The sequence below is a fragment of the Coregonus clupeaformis genome, unplaced genomic scaffold (assembly GCF_020615455.1).
Source record: "Coregonus clupeaformis isolate EN_2021a unplaced genomic scaffold, ASM2061545v1 scaf1699, whole genome shotgun sequence".
NCBI lineage: Eukaryota > Metazoa > Chordata > Actinopteri > Salmoniformes > Salmonidae > Coregonus > Coregonus clupeaformis.
The window spans coordinates 45,121-63,117 of record NW_025535153.1 but is presented as its reverse complement, the minus strand read 5'-3'; the positions used below and the strand labels follow the sequence as shown (position 1 = coordinate 63,117).

General features: G+C 43.3%; 1 protein-coding gene and 3 long non-coding RNA genes across 7 annotated transcripts in view; all 4 read right to left on the bottom strand.

The window, feature by feature from the left end:
• Window positions 1-17,997, bottom strand: part of LOC121552205 — a 59,292-nt gene that overhangs the window by 27,801 nt on the left and 13,494 nt on the right. The gene's annotated exons all lie outside the window — the stretch shown is intronic.
• LOC123487397 lies at window positions 361-2,600 on the bottom strand. 2 transcript variants are annotated; one of them, XR_006659759.1, is made up of 3 exons: window positions 844-2,600; window positions 633-737; window positions 361-550 (listed from the first exon to the last, which is right to left on the bottom strand). It is a non-coding gene; the product is annotated as an uncharacterized LOC123487397 (long non-coding RNA). The 2 variants fall into 2 exon arrangements; XR_006659758.1 differs by having other exon boundaries at window positions 633-2,600.
• Window positions 8,032-9,382, bottom strand: LOC121565029. The gene is made up of 3 exons (XR_006000342.2): window positions 8,498-9,382; window positions 8,287-8,391; window positions 8,032-8,196 (listed from the first exon to the last, which is right to left on the bottom strand). It is a non-coding gene; the product is annotated as an uncharacterized LOC121565029 (long non-coding RNA).
• Window positions 12,385-12,914, bottom strand: LOC121565030. Its single transcript, XR_006000343.2, has 3 exons — window positions 12,849-12,914; window positions 12,638-12,742; window positions 12,385-12,549 (listed from the first exon to the last, which is right to left on the bottom strand). It is a non-coding gene; the product is annotated as an uncharacterized LOC121565030 (long non-coding RNA).

The window sequence follows — 17,997 nt, the reverse complement described above, 5'->3', positions numbered from 1 at the left end:
TCCACCGAGCTTCTCTCTCCTCCACATAAACAATCACACACAAAGACAAGGGGGCAGAGGAACACTTATACAGGTACTAATGAGGGGATATGAACCAGGTGTGTGTAATAAACAAGACAAAACAAATGGAATGATGAGATGAGGAGCGGCAGTGGCTAGAAGGCCGGTGACTGACAAACGCCGAAGCCTGCCCGAACAAGGAGAGGGGCAGCCTCGGAGGAAGTCGTGACAGATACTGTATATTTTTGAAAGAATACTATATTTCCCTTGACAGAGTAATGCTGAATGTAAAAAATGGCTCAACTTACCCCACTCTCCCCTACACATGATGTAACATTTGTTTACGATTGACAGATAATGTTTAAATGCAAAACACTTTATTTTGTGATGGGGCCCTCAGCTCAGTTTGGGAACCTTAATCCAGGCTGGACAGCAGGAACTCAACCTGTATTTCTAGATTCCGCATCACCTCCCCCGAGAGCCTCTCTGGGCTTTCATAGATTGACTCATTGAGGTTGAAGATGGATTGTAGCCATGCCTTCATCTGGCCCTGTTGACAACAGACACATCATCAACTATTATTGAGAGAGAGAGAGAGAGAGAGAGAGAGAGAGACAGACAGACAAATGTACCTTAACGAGGAGGTAGAAGTTCTCAGCAGCCTCTGTCCAGGCTCCTCCAGGAGGGTCAATCCTCATTATGACTTGCAGGAGCAGATAAAGGAAGCTACCAGGCTCCTGGAGAAGGAACAGGGGACATGAGTGAGTGTCTACAGATCTGATATGACAACAGTGTGTATAGCATAGATAAACAACAGGATGTTCCATTCTTAGGGCCACTTACAGATATAGGAAGAGATGTCTTTCCTTCTAGAAGGCTTAGTAGAACGAATTCATAAAAAACATCTGCAAAGTTGATGCGGTCGATCTGAAGTCAAACAAATAGGATAATTACATAATCTTCATTGACAAGCACTTTAGAAAGTCTCATTGAGTAGATGTTAGATGAGAAGACGGTGCCTGCAGCTAACGCTCAAGCTTGCATGTAGACCTACTCCTACGAGAGCCATCTCCGAAAGTTCTGTGGTTATCAAGAATGAGCCAACCCGAAGAGAGGGGAAAAAGGACTATAACAACCATTGGTGTATGAGTGTTATCTGTCTGGAAAACAACTCCTTAATCCAAGGTTTTTATGTGTTTTGAACTATGTTTAAACTTGAACTGGAAAATTGAACTAGGACCAACTAATCTCTTATTAGGGGTCCAAGCATGCAGCAAAGCTGCTGGTTGTATGTGTTTTTGTTCCCATCCTTAATAGCAGGTGCAGTTTCATTTCAATCTGGGTTTTGGACAACTGGGGCTCATTCAGTAGAGCACATCTGTAACGCACTTAGTGTTATAGATAGAAATGCAATGAATAGAAAAGAGACTGTTCTCTATCGTCACAGTTCAATTCTCTAGGGACTCTTGTCCTTACTGAATAAGCACCATGCAACAGTCTGTCTAGTATGTGAAACCATCAGGAAAGGGCAGGACATTTTACCATTTGAATATGCCGACTGTGTCATACCAACATGCATCATGTAGATATTTTCTAGTTTCACTCTGTAAACCACCATACTTGAAGGAACATTAATGTAGTAATGAGCCTCATGCACTTGATGACAGTTATGTTGAACCAAAATGGCTACCTGTGGTTAAATTTACAAAACCATTACAATGGATTTATGCAAAAACTCAACATTGCTGTTCCACTAATGTTAGTCTTTAATCTCTAACGAAATGTGTATATTAACACATTATTATTGTATGTTATGTTAACTTAGGTTGCATATTTAAAGAATGCTCAAACGTTCCTCTGGTTGGCTCTCGGATGCATTCCTGTGAATAACTCGGGCCAATCCAGAGAGAGGGTTGTCCTTGAGCAGATTATGTAAATAATGGGAGTGTTTCTCTCATTCCTCTGTCTGTTGGACTGTTTTATTTCTCCTTGTTTTGAACAGTATGAGCTCGCTATCACAAGTCAACTTCCTTGATTTATGTGAATTTTTAAAATATTACTTCTTTTTTTTGCAGTCTCAAACACAAGCATGTATTCAGTATTGAAGAGAGCGGTTTCAAGAGCTACATGCTTGGATAACTTATTATCTGCTCATGTCTTATGTTTGAAAGCTAAGTCGTTGGTGGGGGGCTTTTGTGTGTAGAAAAACGGACAACTTGTCTCTCCAAAATGCAGTCATTCCTGTGAGCAAACAGATGCCTTGATGTACGGGAGGTACAACTTGTATCAATGCAACAGTTGGGACAAGGGTGTACAGGTCATGTACCCAGGAAGTGCTTTTATCAGTTTAACACTCCTGCTTACTTTTCTCTAAATACTACTTCATTGCCTTTCCCTTCATTCATTCCAACCCAAACATTATTCTGTAAGATTATATAAATAACTAAAGTGCATTTATCTTTGCTGGAGCGGGTTCTGTCAGTCAAACCTGGGTGTTGATTTTGATGTCTCCCCATTCAGAACCATGGAGAAGCAGAATTGTTGTCTTCGTCCAGTGTCACACCAGATAAATGCTTGTCCATTCAGATGGCCCTGAGGCCAAGGGGGTATATTCAGTGCAGAACAATGTTCAGACTGCTCCAGATAGAAATGTATTGTATAGATCACACTTGTTTCAAATCGAAAATGATGTCTGCTCTATATGTATGATTTTTGCCTTCAAAGTTCTGAACATTGTGCCTTCCTGAAAGAGACATGGTTTTAGACGGAATTGGTTCACACCAAGCAAAGCATTTATTCCAGTAAATTAACTATGGTTGATATGGAGTGCCTTGACCTTGATACTAAAGACATTTAGAATGTACAGGGGAAGAAATATTGTCCACTTTACATTGTATCAAAACACTAACACTTAAGAAGCGTTCTAATTCTGTTTCACTTTTCATTCACGTGGTACAGAGACTGACCTTTTATCATGTCGAGACTAAATGCATGACTCATTCAATAAATCGGAAATTGTTTAGTTTTTTACTTTTCTTGGTTTTTAACATTTTGATAAATATTACATATATAGACATTCATTCAGACTAGTAGTTTGTGTTGCAATATATTTATACAGTTTCCCATAAAGGATAGACTAGCCTCAACTATTGTTAGTTCAGCAGTTTAATATGGAATGACGCTCAACGTGCTATGGTAGGCTATTGTAATCAACTGGCCGGAGAAGATGGCTGCCGTTTTACAGCCCTCTAACCAATTGTACTATTATGTGTGTTTTTCCGCGTTATTTGTAATTTATTTTGTACATAATGTTTATGCCATCGTCTCTTATAACCAAAAAGAGCTTCTGGATATCAGGACAGCGATTACTCACCTCGCATTGGACCGCAAGACTTTTTCTTCAACGAGTCGGACGCGAAGGATATTCTACAGACACCCGGCAAGGCCCAGATCCCCGTCATTCGCCTGAGGAAGAGACGGAGATATCGTGGGCGTAGGTCGGGTGCCTTGTATGGATCCGACGGCGGCGAGTAAACTGCCTCTCCCATCAATACTATTAGCCAACGTTCAATCTTTTGAGAATAAAATTGACGATTTAAGATTACGGTTATCCTACCAACGGGACATTAAAAACTGTAATATCTTATGTTTCACGGAGTCGTGGCTGAACGACAACAATGATACCATTCAGCTAGCAGGCTACACGCTACATCGGCAGGACAGAACGGCTGGCTCCGGTAAGACAAAGGGTGGCGGTCTCTGTATATTTGTAAACAACAGCTGGTGTACAAAATCAAATACTAAGGAAGTCTCGAGGTTTTGCTCGCCTGAGGTAGAGTATCTTATGATAAGCTGTAGACCACACTATTTACCAAGAGAGTTTTCAGCTATATTTTTCATAGCTGTCTATTTACCACCACAAACCAATGCTGGCATTAAGATTGCACTGAATGAGTTGTACAAGGCCATTAATCAACAGGAAAACGCTCATCCAGATGCAGCGCTCCTAGTGGCCGGGGACTTTAATGCAGGGAAACTTAAATCCGTTCTACCTAATTTCTACCAGCATGTCAAATGTGCAACCAGAGGGAAAAAAACTCTAGACCACCTTTACTCCACACACAGAGACGCATACAAAGCTCTCCCTCGCCCTCCATTTGGCAAATCTGACCATAACTCTATCCTCCTGATTCCTGCTTATAAGCAAAAACTGAAGCAGGAAGCACCAGTGATTCGGTTAATAAAAAGTGGTCAGATGACGCAGATGCCAAGCTACAGGACTGTTTTGCTAGCACAGACTGGAACATGTTCCGGGATTCTTCAGACAGCATTGAGGAGTACACCACATCAGTCACTGGCTTCATCAATAAGTGCATCGATGATGTCGTCCCCCACAGTGACCGTACGTACATACCCCAACCAGAAGCCATGGATTACAGGCAACATCCGCACTGAGCTAAAGGGTAGAGCTGCCGCTTTCAAGGAACGGGACTCTAACCCGGAAGCTTATAAGAAATCCCGCTATGACCTCCGACGAACCATCAAACAGGCAAAGAGTCAATACAGGTCTAAGATTGAATCATACTACACTGGCTCTGACGCTTCGTCGGATGTGGCAGGGCTTGAAAACTATTACAGACTACAAAGGGAAGCACAGCCGCGAGCTGCCCAGTGACACAAGCCTACCAGACGAGCTAAACCACTTCTATGCTCGCTTCGAGGCAAGCAACACTGAAGCATGCATGAGAGCCACCAGCTGTTCCGGACGACTATGTGATCACGCTCTCCGTAGCCGATGTGAGTAAGACTTTTAAGCAAGTCAACATTCACAAGGCCGCTGGGCCAGACGGATTACCAGGGCGTGTACTCCGAGCATGTGCTGACCAACTGGCAAGTGTCTTCACTGACATTTTCAACATGTCCCTGACCGAGTCTGTAATACCAACATGTTTCAAGCAGACCACCATAGTCCCCGTGCCCAAGAACTCTAAGATAACCTGCCTAAATGACTACCGACCCGTGGCACTGACGTCTGTAGCCATGAAGTGCTTTGAAAGACTGGTCATGGCTCACATCAACAGCATAATCCCAGAAACCCTAGACCCACTCCAATTTGCATACCGCCCCAACAGATCCACAGATGATGCAATCTCTATCGCACTCCACACTGCCCTTTCCCACCTGGACAAGAGGAACACCTACGTGAGAATGCTATTCATTGACTACAGCTCAGCATTCAACACCATAGTGCCCTCTAAGCTCATCACTAAGCTAAGGATCCTGGGACTAAACACCTCCCTCTGCAACTGGATCCTGGACTTCCTGACGGGCCGCCCCCCAGGTGGTAAGGGTGAGGTAACAACACATCTGCCACACTGATCCTCAACACGGGGGCCCCTCAGGGTGCGTGCTCAGTCCCCCTCCTGTACTCTCTGTTCACCCATGACTGCATGGCCAGGCACGACTCCAACACCATCATTAAGTTTGCCGACGACACAACAGTGGTAGGCCTGATCACCGACAACGATGAGACAGCCTATGGAGGAGGTCAGAGATCTGGCCGTGTGGTGCCAGGACAACAACCTCTCCCTCAACGTGACCAAGACAAAGGAGATGATTGTGGACTACAGGAAAAAAAAGAGGACTGAGCACGCCCCCATTCTCATCGACGGGGCTGTAGTGGAACAGGTTGAGAGCTTCAAGTTCCTTGGTGTCCACATCACCAACGAACTATCATGGTCCAAGCACACCAAGACAGTCGTGAAGAGGGCACGACAAAGCCTATTCCCCCTCAGGAGACTAAAAGATTTGGCATGGGTCCTCAGATCCTCAAAAAATTCTACAGCTGCACCATCGAGAGCATCCTGACTGGTTGCATCACCGCCTGGTATGGCAACTGCTTGGCCTCTGACCGCAAGGCACTACAGAGGGTAGTGCGTACGGCCCAGTACATCACTGGGGCAAAGCTCCCTGCCATCCAAGACCTCTATACCAGGCGGTGTCAGAGGAAGGCCCTCAAAATTGTCAAAGACTCCAGCCACCCTAGTCATAGACTGTTCTCTCTGCTACCGCACGGCAAGCGGTACCGGAGTGCCAAGTCTAGGTCCAAAAGACTTCTCAACAGCTTCTACCCACAAGCCATAAGACTCCTGAACAGCTAATCATGGCTACCCGGACTATTTGCACTGCCCCCACCCCATCCTTTTTTACGCTGCTGCTACTCTGTTAAGTATTTATGCATAGTCACTTTAACTCTACCCACATGTACATATTACCTCAACTACCTCAACTAGCCGGTGCCCCCCGCACATTGACTCTGCACCGTTACCCCCTGTATATATAGCCTCCCTACTGTCACTTTATTTTACTTCTGCTCTTTGTTTTTCTCAACACTTTTTTTTTTGTTGTTGTTTTATTCTTACTTTTTTGTTTAAAATAAACGCACTGTTGGTTAAGGGCTGTAAGTAAGCATTTCACTGTAATGTCTGCACTTGTTGTATTCGGCGCATGTGACCAATAAAATTTGATTTGATTTGATTTGATTTAAATAAATATTATGAATACTAATAATTTGCAGCGCTGATGCCACTATGGCTGTGTTGAGACGGGCAGCCCAATTCTAGTATTTTCACTAGTTGGTCTTTTGACTGATCAGCTCTGATGTGATTGGTCAAAAGACCAATTAGTGAAAAATATCAGAATGGGCTGCCTGTGAAGCAGCCAAACTCTAATGCTAGGTTATAGCTCTTTGTCTGGGCTGGACTCTCAGGTGTCCGTTCCACAGGGATGCTGGCCCATGTTGACTCCAATGCGTCCCACAGTTGTCTCAAGTTGGCTGGATGTCCTTGGGCCATTCTTGATACACACGGGAAACAGTTGAGGGTGAACAACCCAGCAGCGTTGCAGTCCTTGACACACTCAAACCGCATGTGCCTGGCACCTACTACTAGAGGTGTAACGATTCGTTTTAACAACGATTCGATTTGTATCACGATTCGTGGTTGTTGATACGATTCAAGGACGATATTGGTTCATTTAGAACGATACGATCCGAAACGATTCAGTGACTTGAAATCGATTCAGTAACCTTTTAGCCAAAAATTCAACCAGTGTGACTGAAATAAATACCTGGATACTGGACAGTGCAGGTGAAGTTTCCTAGATTCCTGTTTCTTGTAAGGACCGCAATGGTGGCTTGATAATTTCTCGCGTCGGCTTCTCCTCTGTCATCCGCCATGCTATGCTTTGTTGTCTTGGCGCCTTTGCGCTTGCTGCTGGCGCGATGACGTCACGGATAGGCAGAGTGAATCGAGTAATGTTTAAAGCCTTTATCATTAAAAGTGCTAAGAAAAAAACATCCATATAAAGTCTGACGTGCTTAAATCCAATGGGTTATTTCCCTAGTATCGATACAATCGATTTATTACATTTTAAAACGATGTTAGATCGATATATGTTGTCCAAAAGGCCAACTCGCCGAGCACAGATCGATGTAGTTGGATCATAGGAATATAAATCGATACATCGATGTAGTAGATGGATCGGTACACCCCTAGTAAAAACACTCCAGTGCGCAAAACAGGGGCACTGGAAAATACAAGGCACACAGGGAATATTCCCGGCGATACAAAATACATGGAGCTCCACCGAGCTTCTCTCTCCTCTACAATAAACAATCACACACAAAGTCAAGGGGGCAGAGGGAACACTTATACAGGTACTAATGAGGGGATATGAACCAGGTGTGTGTAATAAACAAGACAAAACAAATGGAATGATGAGATGAGAAGGAGCGGCAGTGGCTAGAAGGCCGGTGACGACAAACGCCGAAGCCTGCCCGAACAAGGAGAGGGGCAGCCTCGGAGGAAGTCGTCACAGATACTGTATATTTTTGAAAGAATACTATATTTCCCTTGACAGAGTAATGCTGAATGTAAAAAATGGCTCAACTTACCCCACTCTCCCCTACACATGATGTAACATTTGTTTACGATTGACAGATAATGTTTAAATGCAAAACACTTCATTTTGTGATGGGGCCCTCAGCTCAGTTTGGGAACCTTAATCCAGGCTGGACAGCAGGAACTCAACCTGTATTTCTAGATTCCGCATCACCTCCCCCGAGAGCCTCTCTGGGCTTTCATAGATTGACTCATTGAGGTTGAAGATGGATTGTAGCCATGCCTTCATCTGGCCCTGTTGACAACAGACACATCATCAACTATTATTGAGAGAGAGAGAGAGAGAGAGAGAGAGAGAGAGAGAGAGACAGACAGACAAATGTACCTTAACGAGGAGGTAGAAGTTCTCAGCAGCCTCTGTCCAGGCTCCTCCAGGAGGGTCAATCCTCATTATGACTTGCAGGAGCAGATAAAGGAAGCTACCAGGCTCCTGGAGAAGGAACAGGGGACATGAGTGAGTGTCTACAGATCTGATATGACAACAGTGTGTATAGCATAGATAAACAACAGGATGTTCCATTCTTAGGGCCACTTACAGATATAGGAAGAGATGTCTTTCCTTCTAGAAGGCTTAGTAGAACGAATTCATAAAAAACATCTGCAAAGTTGATGCGGTCGATCTGAAGTCAAACAAATAGGATAATTACATAATCTTCATTGACAAGCACTTTAGAAAGTCTCATTGAGTAGATGTTAGATGAGAAGACGGTGCCTGCAGCTAACGCTCAAGCTTGCATGTAGACCTACTCCTACGAGAGCCATCTCCGAAAGTTCTGTGGTTATCAAGAATGAGCCAACCCGAAGAGAGGGGAAAAGGACTATAACAACCATTGGTGTATGAGTGTTATCTGTCTGGAAAACAACTCCTTAATCCAAGGTTTTTATGTGTTTTGAACTATGTTTAAACTTGAACTGGAAAATTGAACTAGGACCAACTAATCTCTTATTAGGGGTCCAAGCATGCAGCAAAGCTGCTGGTTGTATGTGTTTTTGTTCCCATCCTTAATAGCAGGTGCAGTTTCATTTCAATCTGGGTTTTGGACAACTGGGGCTCATTCAGTAGAGCACATCTGTAACGCACTTAGTGTTATAGATAGAAATGCAATGAATAGAAAAGAGACTGTTCTCTATCGTCACAGTTCAATTCTCTAGGGACTCTTGTCCTTACTGAATAAGCACCATGCAACAGTCTGTCTAGTATGTGAAACCATCAGGAAAGGGCAGGACATTTTACCATTTGAATATGCCAACTGTGTCATACCAACATGCATCATGTAGATATTTTCTAGTTTCACTCTGTAAACCACCATACTTGAAGGAACATTAATGTAGTAATGAGCCTCATGCACTTGATGACAGTTATGTTGAACCAAAATGGCTACCTGTGGTTAAATTTACAAAACCATTACAATGGATTTATGCAAAAAACTCAACATTGCTGTTCCACTAATGTTAGTCTTTAATCTCTAACGAAATGTGTATATTAACACATTATTATTGTATGTTATGTTAACTTTAGGTTGCATATTTAAAGAATGCTCAAACGTTCCTCTGGTTGGCTCTCGGATGCATTCCTGTGAATAACTCCGGGCCAATCCAGAGAGAGGGTTGTCCTTGAGCAGATTATGTAAATAATGGGAGTGTTTCTCTCATTCCTCTGTCTGTTGGACTGTTTTATTTCTCCTTGTTTTGAACAGTATGAGCTCGCTATCACAAGTCAACTTCCTTGATTTATGTGAATTTTTAAAATATTACTTCTTTTTTTTGCAGTCTCAAACACAAGCATGTATTCAGTATTGAAGAGAGCGGTTTCAAGAGCTACATGCTTGGATAACTTATTATCTGCTCATGTCTTATGTTTGAAAGCTAAGTCGTTGGTGGGGGGCTTTTGTGTGTAGAAAAACGGACAACTTGTCTCTCCAAAATGCAGTCATTCCTGTGAGCAAACAGATGCCTTGATGTACGGGAGGTACAACTTGTATCAATGCAACAGTTGGGACAAGGGTGTACAGGTCATGTACCCAGGAAGTGCTTTTATCAGTTTAACACTCCTGCTTACTTTTCTCTAAATACTACTTCATTGCCTTTCCCTTCATTCATTCCAACCCAAACATTATTCTGTAAGATTATATAAATAACTAAAGTGCATTTATCTTTGCTGGAGCGGGTTCTGTCAGTCAAACCTGGGTGTTGATTTTGATGTCTCCCCATTCAGAACCATGGAGAAGCAGAATTGTTGTCTTCGTCCAGTGTCACACCAGATAAATGCTTGTCCATTCAGATGGCCCTGAGGCCAAGGGGTATATTCAGTGCAGAACAATGTTCAGACTGCTCCAGATAGAAATGTATTGTATAGATCACACTTGTTTCAAATCGAAAATGATGTCTGCTCTATATGTATGATTTTTGCCTTCAAAGTTCTGAACATTGTGCCTTCCTGAAAGAGACATGGTTTTAGACGGAATTGGTTCACACCAAGCAAAGCATTTATTCCAGTAAATTAACTATGGTTGATATGGAGTGCCTTGACCTTGATACTAAAGACATTTAGAATGTACAGGGGAAGAAATATTGTCCACTTTACATTGTATCAAAACACTAACACTTAAGAAGCGTTCTAATTCTGTTTCACTTTTCATTCACGTGGTACAGAGACTGACCTTTTATCATGTCGAGACTAAATGCATGACTCATTCAATAAATCGGAAATTGTTTAGTTTTTTACTTTTCTTGGTTTTTAACATTTTGATAAATATTACATATATAGACATTCATTCAGACTAGTAGTTTGTGTTGCAATATATTTATACAGTTTCCCATAAAGGATAGACTAGCCTCAACTATTGTTAGTTCAGCAGTTTAATATGGAATGACGCTCAACGTGCTATGGTAGGCTATTGTAATCAACTGGCGATTTTAAATAAATATTATGAATACTAATAATTTGCAGCGCTGATGCCACTATGGCTGTGTTGAGACGGGCAGCCCAATTCTAGTATTTTCACTAGTTGGTCTTTTGACTGATCAGCTCTGATGTGATTGGTCAAAAGACCAATTAGTGAAAAAATATCAGAATTGGGCTGCCTGTATGAATGCAGCCAATAACTTCTAATGCTAGGGTTATAGCTACTTTGTCTGGGCATGGACTCTACAAGGTGTCGAAAGCGTTCCACAGGGATGCTGGCCCATGTTGACTCCAATGCGTCCCACAGTTGTCTCAAGTTGGCTGGATGTCCTTGGGCCATTCTTGATACACACGGGAAACAGTTGAGGGTGAACAACCCAGCAGCGTTGCAGTCCTTGACACACTCAAACCGCATGTGCCTGGCACCTACTACTAGGGGTGTAACGATTCGTTTTAACAACGATTCGATTTGTATCAAGATTCGTGGTTGTTGATACGATTCAAGGACGATATTGGTTCATTTAGAACGATACGATCCGAAACGATTCAGTGACTTGAAATCGATTCAGTAACCTTTTAGCCAAAAATTCAACCAGTGTGACTGAAATAAATACCTGGATACTGGACAGTGCAGGTAAAGTTTCCTAGATTCCTGTTTCTTGTAAGGACCGCAATGGTGGCTTGATAATTTCTCGCTCGTCGGCTTCTCCTCTGTCATCCGCCATGCTATGCTTTGTTGTCTTGGCGCCTTTGCGCTGCTGCTGGCGCGATGACGTCACGGATAGGCAGAGTGAATCGAGTAATGTTTAAAGCCTTTATCATTAAAAGTGCTAAGAAAAAACATCCATATAAAGTCTGACGTGCTTAAATCCAATGGGTTATTTCCTAGTATCGATACAATCGATTTATTACATTTTAAAACGATGTTAGATCGATATATGTTGTCCAAAAGGCCAACTCGCCGAGCACAGATCGATGTAGTTGGATCATAGGAATATAAATCGATACATCGATGTAGTAGATGGATCGTTACACCCCTAGTAAAAACACTCCAGTGCGCAAAACAGGGGCACTGGAAAATACAAGGCACACAGGGAATATTCCCGGCGATACAAAATACATGGAGCTCCACCGAGCTTCTCTCTCCTCTACAATAAACAATCACACACAAAGTCAAGGGGGCAGAGGGAACACTTATACAGGTACTAATGAGGGGATATGAACCAGGTGTGTGTAATAAACAAGACAAAACAAATGGAATGATGAGATGAGATGAGGAGCGGCAGTGGCTAGAAGGCCGGTGACGACAAACGCCGAAGCCTGCCCGAACAAGGAGAGGGGCAGCCTCGGAGGAAGTCGTCACAGATACTGTATATTTTTGAAAGAATACTATATTTCCCTTGACAGAGTAATGCTGAATGTAAAAAATGGCTCAACTTACCCCACTCTCCCCTACACATGATGTAACATTTGTTTACGATTGACAGATAATGTTTAAATGCAAAACACTTCATTTTGTGATGGGGCCCTCAGCTCAGTTTGGGAACCTTAATCCAGGCTGGACAGCAGGAACTCAACCTGTATTTCTAGATTCCGCATCACCTCCCCCGAGAGCCTCTCTGGGCTTTCATAGATTGACTCATTGAGGTTGAAGATGGATTGTAGCCATGCCTTCATCTGGCCCTGTTGACAACAGACACATCATCAACTATTATTGAGAGAGAGAGAGAGAGAGAGAGAGAGAGAGAGAGAGACAGACAGACAAATGTACCTTAACGAGGAGGTAGAAGTTCTCAGCAGCCTCTGTCCAGGCTCCTCCAGGAGGGTCAATCCTCATTATGACTTGCAGGAGCAGATAAAGGAAGCTACCAGGCTCCTGGAGAAGGAACAGGGGACATGAGTGAGTGTCTACAGATCTGATATGACAACAGTGTGTATAGCATAGATAAACAACAGGATGTTCCATTCTTAGGGCCACTTACAGATATAGGAAGAGATGTCTTTCCTTCTAGAAGGCTTAGTAGAACGAATTCATAAAAAACATCTGCAGAGATCACGTGACCCTTGAACGAGATGGCCGCATGAACTAGGAGCTCCGCACAAGTAGTTTCCAATTCCTAATCTTACCTCCACTTCAAGTTTAAACTCATTTAGCTTTAGTCAAAAAGTCATGGCGGCTTCAAAAGGCAACACTACAGGTGACATTTTTACCCGGACTCGAGTACTAGCGACGGAAAAAGCCTCCAAGAAGCAGCTAGCTTCAGAAAAAGCTAGCGCCATTAGCCAGGAGAAAGAGGACCCGTCCCCCCCCGAGGCCCAACGAATGCCAACCTCGCACTCTGTCGAAGACATCTTTTCTGAGCTGAGATCCCAACGTACAGAACTCAACACTAAACTAGATGCCATTAACGCTCAGCTCAGTGCGATAGGGGGCAAGGTGACAATCCTGGAAAATGCCTTGCCTGACATAAACAACAAGATAACCATAAACGCGGGCGCCTGGACGAGGCAGAGGGGCGAATCCTATCCACGGAAAACTTATTGACAGACGCCATGGAAACAATAGCATATGCTAAAAAAAAATAGAGCAGCTGGAAGAGAAAACAGAGGACCTGGAAAACAGGGGGCGAAGGAATAATTGTGTTCTATTAAATCTGGGCGAAAAAGAAGAGGGAAACATGCCACTGATCCGCTACCTGCAAGACAAACTTCCCGAGTGGCTCCACCTGTCCACCGACAGGCCCATAGAACTCGAGAGAGCTCACCGAGCACTGAGGCCCCCACCAGCAGCCAGACAACCACCGCGCCCAATCACCATACGTTTCCTGAGATTCACCGACAAGGAACGAGTCCTACAGGCGGCGAAAACCAACACCATTACAGTGGGAAACGCCAAACTCACCTTACTCCAGGACCTGTCAGCTGGAATACGCCGAAAGCGCCGAGAGTTTGACGAGGTGAAGAAATGCTCCATTGACCGAGGCATCTTTAGGGGATTCAAATACCCAAACGAGCTCAGGATTCTTCACCAAGGAGCCCTGCGACACTTCAAAACTCCCGAAGAGGCAAAACGTTTTTTGAAAGACAACCCCGGTCAATGAGAAATGGACCATTGACTAAATGCGATTAATGCGATTACTGTTATTACTAAAGGAGGTAAGACAACATATAGCCGATATCCAAAGACCCACCGCCCTGCTAAATTTCATTATAGCCGTCCAATCTATATTTATGTTCCTTTAGCTGAGAGGGATAGGCCCCATATTATAACTTAGGCCTACTGTATGTAGGCTGGGCTATTGATTTTATTTTCTCCCTTTCTTAATGTGGTCTGGACGGGAGCTACGTTGTCAGTTACTCAATGCGGGCGGAGAGGATGAGGCATTTCTTTGGTGGGGAGGGGAAGACGTTGTGCGTTGCTAACTGTTCCCGGTCTTTTTTTTTTGTTGGAACACAGAATTGTGACTGAGCGGGGAGGTAATAGATCCAACGGGATATGTCGAGTTGTTTGGGAACTCGGCTGGGGTGTTCAGAGATTGTTATTTTATGTAAACCATTTATTTTCCTTTTATGTGAACGCAGCTGTAACTACGATCCACCTTTACCCAGAGATGACTTGCACTAAAGTTCGATTACTGTTCGATGACGATGACTAGTACCTTAAATCTATTGACATGGAACTGCCACGGTCTAGGCCATGCAATAAAACGGAAAAAGATACTATGTGCTCTAAAAAAGGAAAAAGCAGACATCGCGCTATTGCAAGAGACACACCTCTGTGATGCTGAACATGCCAAACTCCGCAGAGCTTGGGTGGGACAGGTGTATTTCTCATCTTTCAAATCCAACAGTAGAGGTACAGCAATACTTATCCATAAGAATGTTCCATTCATAATTGACAAAAACATATCTGATCCGGAGGGGAGATTTATCTTGATAACTGGGTCACTGTATGGGCAACCAATTACTATCTTAAACATATACGCCCCTAACACAGATACTCCTGCTTTTATGTCGAAAATGATAACCCTGTTGAAGGTAAAAAGAGATAAGTTCCCTTCCATACAGGGACAACGAATTTTTCTTCCCGGGGTCCGGGGAATAGAACCAACGACCTATTTTTATTGGCAACACGCCCCAACCCCATACGCTACCTGCCACAATGAGCATTGTGTTTCCTTTGGAGTGTTGGCCGGAGATTTTAATTGTACCCTGAACCCAACCCTAGACAAATCATCTCAAATCACCACCACAAATCCTAGATCTGCAAAGATGTTGAACTCTCTTACTAAAGAGATGGGACTGATAGATATCTGGAGAGAGACTAATAGCTCAGCTATGGACTATACATACTACTCTAATGTCCATAACACCTACTCCCGTATAGATTACATTTTTATCCCAAAGAGTTTCATAAATTCAGCCACGTGTACAATCGGACCCATAGCGCTTTCGGATCACGCCTTTGTCCACCTCCGCTTTGACCTCTGCAAAAACATCCTGAGATCAAAGAGCTGGAAATTCAACACCTCCATGCTATCAAACGAAGCATTCCATACATTGGTAACTACATGGATAGACAACTACACACAAGACAACAAAGATTCTCCTGTTTCTCCGGCCACAATGTGGGACGCTGCTAAAGCCACACTAAGAGGTCATCTAATTGCATATGCTTCCTCTAAGAAAAAAGCAATGGAAGCACACAGGCTAGATATGGAGAGGGAGCTGGAACGCTGTGAAAAAGTACATAAACAATCCCCAGACAGCACCTCCTGGAGTCAACTTAAAGCAGCCAAAGCCAAACTGAATTTGGACTATACTCGGGAGATTAAAAAAAAAGTTTTCTTTACTAAACAGAAATACCATGAGTATAGCAATAGGCCTAGTAGATTGCTTGCTTATCAATTAAAAAAGAGCAGTCAGAGCGTACAATTATGGCTATCCGAACAGCAGAGGATGAGGTCACATATGATCCAAAAAAGATCAATTTAACTTTTCATGATTTTTACTGCAAACTATATACCTCTGAGAGAAAACACACGGAGGCAGAACTCCACTCCTTCCTAGAGGGAATCTCGCTACCTAAACTATCAGAGACCGACCAAGAAGATCTCAACTCCCCCTTCACTCCTGAGGAGATCCTGGAGGCAATTACCTCCATGCCACCTAACAAGTCCCCAGGCCCAGATGGATTCCCCAGAGAGTTCTACAAAGCTTTTTGGCCCCAGCTTAGCCCTATTTTCATGCCAATGCTGGAGGATTTTTGCAAAAACTGAGTTCTCCCAGACTCAATGCACACAGCTCGCATTACAGTGTTGCTCAAAAAGACAAGGATCCCCTATCCTGCTCCTCCTTCCGGCCCATAAGCTTGTTGGATTTCGACTACAAAATAATCACCAAATTGCTCGCCAAAAGACTAAACACTCTTCTTCCCAAAATAATAAAAGCGGACCAGACGGGATTTATTAGAGACAGATACTCTTCTGATAACATTCGCCGTCTTTTTGATATTATTGATCAAGTAAACGCACAGAAGACCCCTGTCCTGCTGGCTTCACTGGATGCTGAGAAGGCGTTCGACAGGATGGAGTGGAGCTTTCTGTTCTCAGTCTTAGAGAAGTTCAACATGGGCCCAAACTTTATTAAATGGATCAAATCACTATACTCTCATCCAAATGCCATGGTGACTACTAACGGACTGAACTCTGACAGATTCCCTTTGGGACGGGGCACAAGACAAGGGTGCTCGCTGTCCCCCTGCTCTACTTGTTGGGGGCGGAGCCTCTGGCAGAGTTGATAAGGAGCAATCCAAGTATTATGGGTGTTCCTGCAGGCGGCCTGCAGCACAAGATTTCGCTTTACGCGGATGATGTCTTGCTCTACATATCCAACCCTGAGAAATCCCTTCCTCCCATCTTAGATACAATTGCTCAGTATGGCACGTTTTCAGGTTATAAGATTAATTTTAACAAATCCACTGTCTGCCCTCTCAATATTATACTCACCAGTTCTATGAAGACACTATGCCCATTCCAATGGAAGACACAGGGGTTTCAATACCTTGGGATATTCATAACACCAGATCTGAATAGGCTTTTCAAAGAGAATTATCTTCCACTCCTGGATCAAATCAAGAACAACCTCCAAACCTGGATCTCCCTCCCAATTAGCTTAGTAGGAAGAATTAATGTAATCCGTATGAACATCCTCCCTAGACTGAACTATTTATTTCAGATGCTCCCATGCTATCTCCCAGCTTCCTTTTTCAAAACAATTAACCAAAGCATCACCAAATTTATATGGGGCAATAAAAAACCTAGGATCAAGCTTTCCACTCTATCGAAAACCTGAATCTAAGGGTGGTCTTGCCCTTCCCTCCCTTCAATTGTACTACTGGTCTGCCCAAATCCGCAACATGCTAACATGGATCACAAACAGACAAGAGTCAACGTGGAGCCAGATAGAAGCCCAATCTTGTGGTTCATTGCCACTAAGCTCAACTATATTCATTGATAACTTTAGTGAAGTGGGCAACATAGCCAAAACATTTGTGATTTACAGTACCCTACGAGCGTGGAGGGACTGTAAGAAATACTTGGGCATCTCCTCCCAAATATGTTCTCACTCGCCTATAGTAGGCAACCCAGACTTGCCAAAAGCCCTGAGAGATGCCAACTTTAATCTTTGGCATACTCTAGGAATCAGGACCTTTTCAGACCTATTTCATCAGAAGACCACTACACTGAAATCCTTTCAAGAGCTCTGCAATGAATTCAATGTGCCAAGATCCCATTTTTTTAAATATCTACAAATTAGACATGTCATCTCCTCATTTACTTCCAAGAGGAGGTTTAGAACTCAGTTGAATGAAGTTGAAACCCTTCTTGTCACAGCACAATCCATTAAAGGCAAAATATCCTATATCTATAGACTCCTTTCTGAGAAAGGAGGATCCTCCTTTACTCCTTTGAAAATAATATGGGAAAAGGACCTTGGTCTGACTATCAGTGATGAGTTATGGGCGGAGGTTTGCGACAGGGTATACTGCTCCTCTACTAATGTAAAAATGAAAGAATCTAATTACAAATTTTTGTACAAATTTTATTACACTCCCCTGAGACTCCATAA